This window comes from Martes martes (genome assembly GCF_963455335.1).
Source record: "Martes martes genome assembly, chromosome: 4".
NCBI classification, from domain to species: domain Eukaryota; kingdom Metazoa; phylum Chordata; class Mammalia; order Carnivora; family Mustelidae; genus Martes; species Martes martes.
Window position 1 is genome coordinate 167,392,493 of NC_137891.1, and position 10,275 is coordinate 167,402,767.

A 10,275-nucleotide genomic window follows, 5' to 3' on the forward strand; every position below is an offset into this window, starting at 1 on the left:
GCACCCATGAGCAGTCATTCCCCACTCCCCACCCAGCCCCTTGAAACTACCGCTCTGCTTTTTTGTCTCTATGGATTTGTCTGTTCTGAACATTTTATACATAAATGGAATTATACACTATGATGTCCTTCGTGACTGTCTTCTCTCACCTGACATAATGTTTTCAATATTCACCCATCCTGTAGAATGCATAACTTCATTCCTTTTAATGGGATATCCCACTCTATGCATATCATAAGGATATCCCAATTTATGCATATCCATTCATGAGCTGATGGACATTTGGGTGTTTCCATCTTTTGGCTATGGTGAATAGGGCTCCTATGCTCGTTTGCGTTTGGGTACAAGTTTTTGAACACCTGTTTTCAAGTTCAGCTCTTTGGGGTATGTGCAACTGAATAGGCTTTTGCTCCACTACTAATGGAAAACCCTACAGCCACCCGCAATTCTCTCCCCATTGATTCTGGCAACTCCTGGAGGTATACAATACATGCTCCAGTAAAACTTCCTGTCTTGATTTTCTTGATATAAGAGACATACAGATCAATATTCCTGCCCTCTCCAGGGCCCCTTCTCAGCGGATCTGTCCCCCATACCACCACCCAGCCCCAGCTTCCAAATAACACACCCCCGTCCCACCCTAACCTCTTGGTCAGAGCCCTCTGTTGCCTGACCCAAGGTGCAAGGTGACCCCAGAGAACCCAGCTTTTGCTGGACAGAAACAGAGGTCTTTTCCCTTGGAGGATTTTACCTGAAGGACAAAGCAGTGGTCAGGTCAGGGGTGGGGCAACCACTTAGGGCCTGATGAAAGGGCAGAAGAAAGCTAATCTTCTAAGAATGTCTGGGGAACTTCACACTGGAAGAGAGAAGCCAAGGAACATGGACAAGGACTGTGAGAAATCAGGAGCAGTCTCAGTCCTTCCTTCTTAGTTCCAGGTGGTCTGCTGATTTTCTCACCTAGGATGCTCATAAAATCCCTCATTTTAATCTTGAAACAAATCCTTTTAAAATTGCTCTCAAACTTTAGTTTGCATCAGAATCCCACTGGGATGATGCAGATGCTGCTGGTTCTGGGACCACACATTGAGAACCATTGCCTTCAGCTTGCTTGAGTGTTTGTTCCTTGAAGCCAAGAGTGCCCCAAGACAGGTGCTCTGGTGTCTGCTGCTGAATCTGTTGATGCTTGGAAAAGCTGAAATCCTAGCTGCCTACAGTACTCACCAACAGAGTCTATCCAGCTGGATTTAAGCTCTCTTGCCTTAGCTGTGCTAAGGATACATTGGAGGATAGAGGATGCGCAGAGTTGCGAAATGCATGCCTGTCAGTGCTCCTACCCTCCAGCTCTGCCTCATGCTTTTGGCAGGTGTTCAAAGCAGTGCAGTCTGAGCCCCCAGCATCTCACCGAGATTTAAGATCATGCTCCTTTAGTTTCTGCCTCTAGCTCTCCCACTGAAGGCTCAGACTTACTTCCCTGGAGCTGAGCCAAGTGACCATCTTTTCTCCTAGTCAGATAGTTCCGGAGACTTCCCCCAGAAAACTTTGTACAGAACAGCTGCATTCCTTCCCTGATCCTCATACATACAAGACATGTTTAAATCTTAGTGATGCTCACAGATTGGTCCATACATCCCAGACTGGTTTAATCCTAGAGACACTCACCTGATTGGCGGCACCTACCCACCTACCCTACATGAGGAATAACGGATCTCTTATCCCGACCAACATTCTAGATCACTGGTAGGCAAACTTTCTGTAAAGTGCCAGACAGGAATTATTCGGGGCTTTGCGGATGAAAGATGTCTGTCACAACCACTCAACTTTACCATTGTAACTCAAAAGCTGGCATATACAATGTGGAAAGGAATGGAATGGGTGTGTCTGTGTTCCAATAAAACTATATTTGCAAAATATGGGCAGCAGGTGGGATTTGGCCCAACCTCTGTCTTGGATAGCCTTTTTTTTTTATTCTATTATTAAATAAAGTTAATGAGTCTTCAAACAGATGGAAAGTGTATTTAGTCTTAGCAGTTCTATATTGTTATGGGGACTCTAAAAAAATCTATAGGTTTTCTCAAGAGTTGGCAGTAAGCCCAGCCAATCTTAAATAAATCCAGCCTCAACATTTTCAAAAAATGTAGAATTATATCAATATATAGCTAAAACTGAACCAACTTCCTGTCTTTAAAAGATAAATATTTGACACTGTTGTTTAAACAGAAATAATTTTTGAAATAAAAATATGCACATATGTCTTAAAGGTTTATATTAAACATGGAATGTTGAGACAACAGACATGAGAACTTAGATCTATGGGATGTAAATGATATCCACCAATTTATTACTTTATTCTCTCTTATTTTTAGTCCTTTATATATAAAAAGTAAAAATAGCAAAACAACACAGACAACAATGAATCATATAAACAGACTTGGTACATAGCCACTTTGACACAAAGACCAGCTCAGCTCCAAAAAAGCAGAAAGTTTCCCACGCCTTAAAAAAAATGTATCAGTTGCTATTGTTTTAATGGTTAGAACCATTTCTAACTTCATCGTGTGTGTGTGTGTGTGTGTGTGTGGCACAACAATTTTGACAAGTGCCTTTGTAAGAGGAATTAATTCACTTAGAAACTTGCCAATTCCAAGTTTTCTATTTTCCTTCTAAGTGTTCTTGCAAAGTGTGCGGCTGTGGACCTCAGGGCTTAGAATGGTTGTGTCTTTTCTGATTTTTCTGTTGTCTGCCATTAGTTTTGGCTTATAATTGCATTCTGGTTACCCACTCATCAAGCAATAGGTGGTCTTCCTTCACAAAATCTAAATGTCCTAGCTTGAGATTCTCTGCGCAGAAACTGTCTCATTTAAGGAAGTAATTGGTCCTAACACCATGGGACAGAAAGGTGCAAAAAGGTGTTTGATGGAAGCTCCTTCTGTTAGAGCTCTATCTGATAGCTTTCCATTTCTATCTAATATCTTATTCATAGAATTCCTCATTAGAATTTCACATAAAATAATGGCGCTGAGAAAAAACAGTGAACTAACTTTAAATTACAGTGGATTATTAACTCGTTCATGTGAGGGGCTCCATCGTCAATTCATTGCATTCATTCTGAAAGTGCCTTAACCATTTTAACCTTAGCCGTTCCAAAATTCCCAGTAATCTAACTTAGGTCAATTTTAAGGTACAGAAACTAGTTAAACTGCATTGGTTTCTGAAACAAAAATGAGCAATAAAAGGAAAAAGAGACTTTTTCTTGGGGCACCTGGCTGGCTCACTTGGTTAAGTGTCTGACTCTTGGTTTCAGCTCAGATCATGTCTGGGGGTCTCAAGATCAAGCCCCCGTAGGCTGCACACTTAGCACAGAGTCTGCTTGAGGTTCTTTCCCCCTTCTGCTTCCTCCCCTGGCCATGCTCTCTCTCTGTCTCTAAAATAAATACATAAAATCTTAAAAAAAAAAAAAAAAAGACTTGTTCTTGGACTTGGACAGGGCTGTTTCTATTATAAACTTGTCACTAGGGTGTCTCAATCTGACTTTATATAAATCAAAACAAAAATTTAGTTTGAGGGGCACCTGGGTGGCTCAGTGGGTTAAGCGTCTGCCTTCGGCTCAGGTCATGACCCTGGGATCCTGGGACTGAGTCCCACATTGGGCTCCTAGCTCAGCGGGGGAGTCTTCTCTTTCTCCCTCCACCCCTCCCCCGTTTGTGCACTGGCTCACTCACTCTCTCTCTCTCTCTCTCTCTCACCCTCACTCTCACGCACTCAAATAAACTCTTAAAAAAATTTTAGTTTGAGTCTATTTTCTGTTTATCTTAGGTTGATTTAACCAAATCAAAGATGATTTGCATTAATTTTAATCCCAAACTTGGTAAATATTTCATTAACAACTAGGATCACTGTTTCTAAGTATTTTTAGTTCATAAAATGGCTAATTGTCTTTTTTTTTAAGATTTTATTTATTTATTTGACAGACGGAGATCACAAGTAGGCAGAGAGGCAGGCAGAGAGAGAGGAGGAAGCAGGCTCCCTGCTGAGCAGAGAGCCGGATGCGGGGCTCGATCCCAGGACCCTGGGATCACGACCTGAGCTGAAGGCAGAGGCTTTAACCCAATGAGCCACCCAGGTGCCCAAAATGGCTAATTGTCTTACTAATAATTATTATATATTATCACAGACCTTTAAATAAAATTAGCTTTTGTAGTAAGTTTATTAAAATCCACTGAATCAAGAAATACCCAAAATGCATTTTTCAATCAGTACCATAATATTATATGTGCTGCTTATTTAAAATATGTGGTTTTGGGGGTTTGGGCTTATTTTTTTTTTAAGATTTTATTTATTTATTTGACAGAGAGAGTGGGTGCAAGTGGGGGAATGGCAGAGGGAGAAGGAGCAGACTCCCCGCTGAGCAGGGAGCCCAATGAGGGGCTTGGTCCCAGAACCCCAGGATCATGACCTAAGGCAAAGGTAGACGCTTAATGGACTGAGCCACCCAGGTGCCCCAAAATATGTGGGTTTTGTTTCAAATAAGATTGTTCTTGTCGACTTCCCTGACTCATGCCCAATTTATATTTCAAAAATCACTCAGAGAGATTTATAAAAGCAATTTCCAGATAATGTTGTATATTTAATTTTGAAACTTTTTACAAATAAAAATGAATACATTAAAATTAAATACGGGGCACCTGGGTGGTTCAGTTGGTTAAAGGTCTGCCTTCAGCTCAGGTCATGATCACAGGGTCCTGGGATCGAGCCCCGCATCCGGCTCTCTGCTCAGCAGGGAGTCTGCTTCCTCATCTCTCTCTGCCTGCCTCTCTGCCTACTTGTGATCTCCATCTGTCAAATAAATAAATAAAATCTTAAGAAAGAAAGAAAAAATTTCTAAAATCTAAGTTACTCTTTAAAAAATAAATTAAGTTAAATTAAATACATGATATATATTAAATAGGTGGGCAATAAAGATTTTTATTTGTCCTGTGTCTGTGTGTGTATGTATGTGTGTGTGGGGGGGGGTTGGTGGTGGTTTTTGTTGTTCAGACATGTGTGGGTATTATAAGCAAAGAAATTAAATTAACTCCCCCCTTCTTCATATGTGATTTCCCCCTCCCTGTCTAAGCATTACAAGAATGCAGGCCATGACCACACAAAGCCACATGAGGCTAAGACAGCATTTTCCTCTTCTGTGATTTTAGTCTGCTGGGTACCCAAGAAAACGAATGCTATCTGTGGATGGTCTTTGCTGCCTGCCCCAACACGTTGATTGTCAGCACTGGCCTGGCAGAAACTGGTTTCTGACCCTAACTAGCTGCGTGGGAACTAAGGACTAGTCATTTTATCTCTCTGTAAAATAGAGTTGGATTAGACCATCTCTAAAGTCGCTTCTGTTTCTCAAATTCTTCGATTGAATGGTTCTGTTCCATAGCTATCTGGTTTCTGGCGTATTAACTAATTTACATGGCCAGCCAGGACCCAATCCAGATGCACTGGGGCTCCTCCACATCTGTTCCAGTAAAAATACCTTCTTCTATCTTATCACACTGGACCAAGATCGTGGGAAGTTATCTGGGGGTGGTGGTGGTGTTTTCGTAAGAAAACCATAGCATCTGATGCATTTTTCTAAAGCCTAGGATATTCCAAAATGCTTATAATATTTTTACATCCCTGAATAAAATAGGTATTTTAAACATTGTTAATGTCTAAAGCGACCGTGTTTGAAAAAGGCAAGGAATGTCAGAAACTATTTAAACTGCTTGCAAATTATATCCCAAAGATAGAAGTTTACCGGTTGGGAAGGACCACAGCAACAGTAGCATAGACAAGAGAGCCTTCTCGGAGGCTCTGAGATTGGACCAGATGCTCTACCCAAGCTCTCTCAGAGCATCCTTCCCATCCTTGCCGCACCATCACACCCAAACCTGTGTTGTAACTGCTTAATCACTTGTCTCCCTGTTCACGCACCACAAATCCCTGGAGGACAGCGATTTGGCTCATTCACTGATGTAACCCTAGTGCCTGACACATAGTAAGGACTCCGTAAACACTTGTTGGCTTAACAGCCAGCTATTTCCACTTACTGATCTTCCAAGAGCAACAGAAGCAAGCAAGAGGAGCACCACGTGATAGCAGTAAGAGGCATTACTACCAAGAACCTGTGTTTGGTGGTTGGCAGGAGGACACAGGTTCCCATCAATGAGTGATTGATGGAATCCCCACAGATTTCCATTCAATAATGTCATACTATACCTGCCTATTATAAGTAGCACCAAAGACTGTATGACATTTTGGTGGGACCACTTACACACACCTTAGCAGAATCCGCCCACAGTGTATTAACCACAAGAAGCTAAACAGAAAGAATGAACACTATTCAAGAGAGGAAGATGAGTTGGTGTTGGCTCTAATTGAGGAGGAAATTCCCCTGACTACGTTTTATAGGAACAAGGTGGGGTATCTGTTGTGCAATTGTTCAGCGTACTGTTTGGTAATGGATTAAGAGAACCTTGTATGTGTTCCATATGAGAATTTGACCCATTAACTTTCTAGCTCTGTTCCCCCGGCAACCTAATAAAGAACAGCATATCAACTAGCTGCTGGCATCATTACCCATGGGGGAAAGGTCCTGGTAAACTGGTAAACTGGTAAACTGCCTGCAGACTGGGAGAACTCCTGATAGGAAACCACAGCTCTGGGCTTCCCTAGGTACAGAGACCCTTGGGACGGACATACCTCTTGCAGGGACCCTGGAAACTATGTCCATGGGGTTGTTACAATGGACACTTGCTCCCCTAAGACAAGAGGCTTTTAACCTAGGATAGCTTCCATATTGGTCTGATGTGGGTCTGTCTCCTTGCATCTAAGTTATGACACACGGACCATTACAGGGACTCCGACAGAAGAGCGACATCTGGTTCTGCCCTCCTGGGGATCTGTGCTTCCTGTCCTGTATCCTTCTAAGTGACTCTGATGCCGAGAGTGTCGGTTCGTGAGTGTGAATGTTTCTAAATGCTCGGTTGAGCCTAAGTAGACTACTGTGGTTCTACCTGCTTCGTGTTTTGTTTTGTTTAGATGCTCCCCAGGGACTATGAGAGATGTGGAACTGTCTGGCATGGTTTCCTGCTTCCCCAAAATCGTGATCATACCCATCAATGACTCCGTGGTAGACAATCCATCTCCGTTACGTGTCACCAAGATATAGAGCTCCAACTGATGCCTTCTCTTAAAGTCCCCAAGCTTGTTCCTACTAAGCTTTCTCCCTCCAAGCACATAATCCCACCCTAACTCCCAGTTTTTAATATGCTACTGACAAATGTCCAAAAATCAAATGATGGATATAAAAATCACTCCCCCAAACCACAGTTGTCCATGAAGAACTAGGGATAGCAAAATAATCTCCCCAGGGGTCAAACAGAAGCCAGAAGTCCTCCAGTTACAAAAGCCCCATATCCTCTGATCACAACGGTGTGAGTTAGTGTCACCTTTTAAAACCAGGGGCACATTGGAAAACAACCAAACAACTGCCAAACAAAAAACTTTTCATTTCCCTCTACAGAAGCATCCTCTGCAGAAAAGAATTCCATTTTTCACACTATAATGAAAGGTTTGAGTAGCACAGTAATATTTAGCAGAAATACTGAACAAAAATCCACGAAAACTCTGCCCATCGTAGGCGACTGAATAAAGGGCCCTCTTTGGAGCTGGAAGACAGCACGACCACATCGGAAGCTACAAGAGACCAACAGCAATGGGAAGGACCATGGTAAAGCTCAAAACAGAGGACAATAGGAACTTCACACCCCAACCCTCCGCCCCTCCCCACCCCGCTACACTAGACTTCACAGAGGTAATTCTATCGTCAATGCACAAGAGATACACAAGCAAAACTTCTCAGTCTAACGAAGCAGTCTGAATTCAGTTGCCCACAGGCCACTCCAGTCTTCCCACTGCCCTTGGAATCAGCACATGAAGCCACACGTGTGGCTTTGTTCACAACATCAACGAACGACAATAAAAACCCATCACGTACCCTGAACTTCCAGAACACTCGATTTCATATTCTGCAGACCACCAGCTTTCTCAAGGAATACTTGAACTGTAGCGACCACCAAAATATTTACATCAAAAGGGCATCTATCTGCCAAATGACCAGAAGTCACGTGGCTCTTTGTCATTTCTTAGTCTGTTACAGAGACGGGCCTTATTTACATTCCTTTTCAACCCTTGTTGTGGAAGCCTGTCCTCTTCCCCCAAGAGATACAACTTCCCAGGGAGGCCACTTTCAAATTCCATTACAAATAAGGATTCTGTTCCTGTCCATGCAATGTATCTAATATAAGACAAAGAATCCCTGTGTGAACTTGGATTGAATATGCCAGAGAGATGCCAGATATGAAAAAAATCCTTAATGGTCTGTGTTGGGCCCAATGATGAATTTACTTATAAAAATATCACCAACTCCATTAATTAAACCTTAGGCACTGTGCAGTTATAAATATTGACCACCAAAAGTGAACATGAACTTAAAAACAAAGGACAGTTTATGATCTGATAATCTAAACAAAGCAATTATTTCCATTCAAAGTGATAGAACTCAGCAATCCAATCAGTACTAACGTCAATACCCAAACTCAAAACAGCCAACCAAGAAGGCAACAATCTGAGACATTACGGAAAAAAGAATCATTTAAATATTAAGCTTCATGTTCCATTTTCTTCCCGTGATTTCGCTACTTTAAAATGTAATAAAATGACCAGAGCCCAGTAATGGTTCTAGGAATATGAGATCAGAATTTCTAAGTTTCCACATCACAAACCAAATCAGAGCTTGGGCCTCAGCTCCCTGTTTTACTAACTCCACTATTTGCTGAAACTTACAGGAGCTTAAGGGCCTACTAAATATTATGGAGGTAAAAGGTAACCTAAAATAAAACACAAAATTAAGTTCGTTCATTAAAGGTAATTTTAAAAAATCTTACTTATCTTATGGTCAGGTTTCTCAATCTGGTTACTCTTGACATTTTGGACTAGACAATTATTTGTTCTAAGGGGCCATCCTATGAATTATAGGATGTTTAGCAACAACCTTATCCAGATGCCAGCAGCACCCTGCCCTGAGTTTTAACAATTGAGACTGTCTCCAGACATTGCCAAATGTCTTCTGGGGAACAAAATCACCCCTAGGTGAAAGTCACTGTCCTACAGTGAAATTGCTGATATAAATTTCCTTTGCACCCAGCAATATGATCAGGTCATAGAGTCACCAAGAAGGACTGTTGTTCTACCAGAGAAAGTGGACAGAGAAGTTGAACTGTGAGGTAGAAAAGTCACATTAAAACACCAGAAATGGGGCACCTGGGTGGCTCAGTGGGTTAAGGCCTCTGCCTTCGGCTCGGGTCATGATCCCAGGGTCCTGGGATCTAGCCCCGCATGGGGCTCTCTGCTCAGCAGGGAGCCTGCTTCCCTTTCTCTCTCTCTGCCTGCCTCTCTGCCTACTTGTGATCTCTGTCAAATAAATAAATAAAATCTTTAAAAAAAAAATAAAACACCAGAAATGGGGCACCTGGCTGGCTCAGTCAGTGGAGCGTGCGACTCTTGATCTTAGGGTTGTGGGTTCGAGCCCCGTGTTGAGTATGAAGATTACTTAAAAATAAAAATTTAAAAAACCACTAGAAATAATTTAAGCAGAGTGATCATATCAAATATAATTCCTTGCAAAGTATACCTTCTACACAACCAGTTAGATTTCCCTTTTGCTAAGATCCCTCCTTGAAAAGAATAGCTAATATTTCCATCTCAGGAATGAAAAGTGTTTCTGGTCCTTGATAACTTCCAGTTTGTTACTCTTGATCTAGAACAGTAATTTTCAAACTATCTGTGGCAAAAGACCATTTTAAAAATTTCTAACCTACTGCAGGCCAACATGTGGTCCTACTGTGTGGGTTGTTATCAAAGAATGCTCAGGCCAGCTGTCTGGGGGTCACAGTTTGAGTAACACTATTCTGAATTCTCACTTCTGTTGAGAAGTTTGGTTTAAACACCTTTTGAACTCTTCAATGACTAACACTCCCAAGGCAATTTATAACTTTTTTATTGGCTTTTTTGTTCTGGAGGCAGAAAGAAAGGTGGTTTTAGCAACTTTTGAGACACAACTCTACTCAAAGGAAGAAAAAGTGATTTCCTCTAAAGTCCATTTTGGAGGAGTACCTGGGTGGCTCAGTTGTTAAGCATCTGCCTTCGGCTCGGGTCATGATCCTAGGGTCCTGGGATGGAGTCCTGCATCAG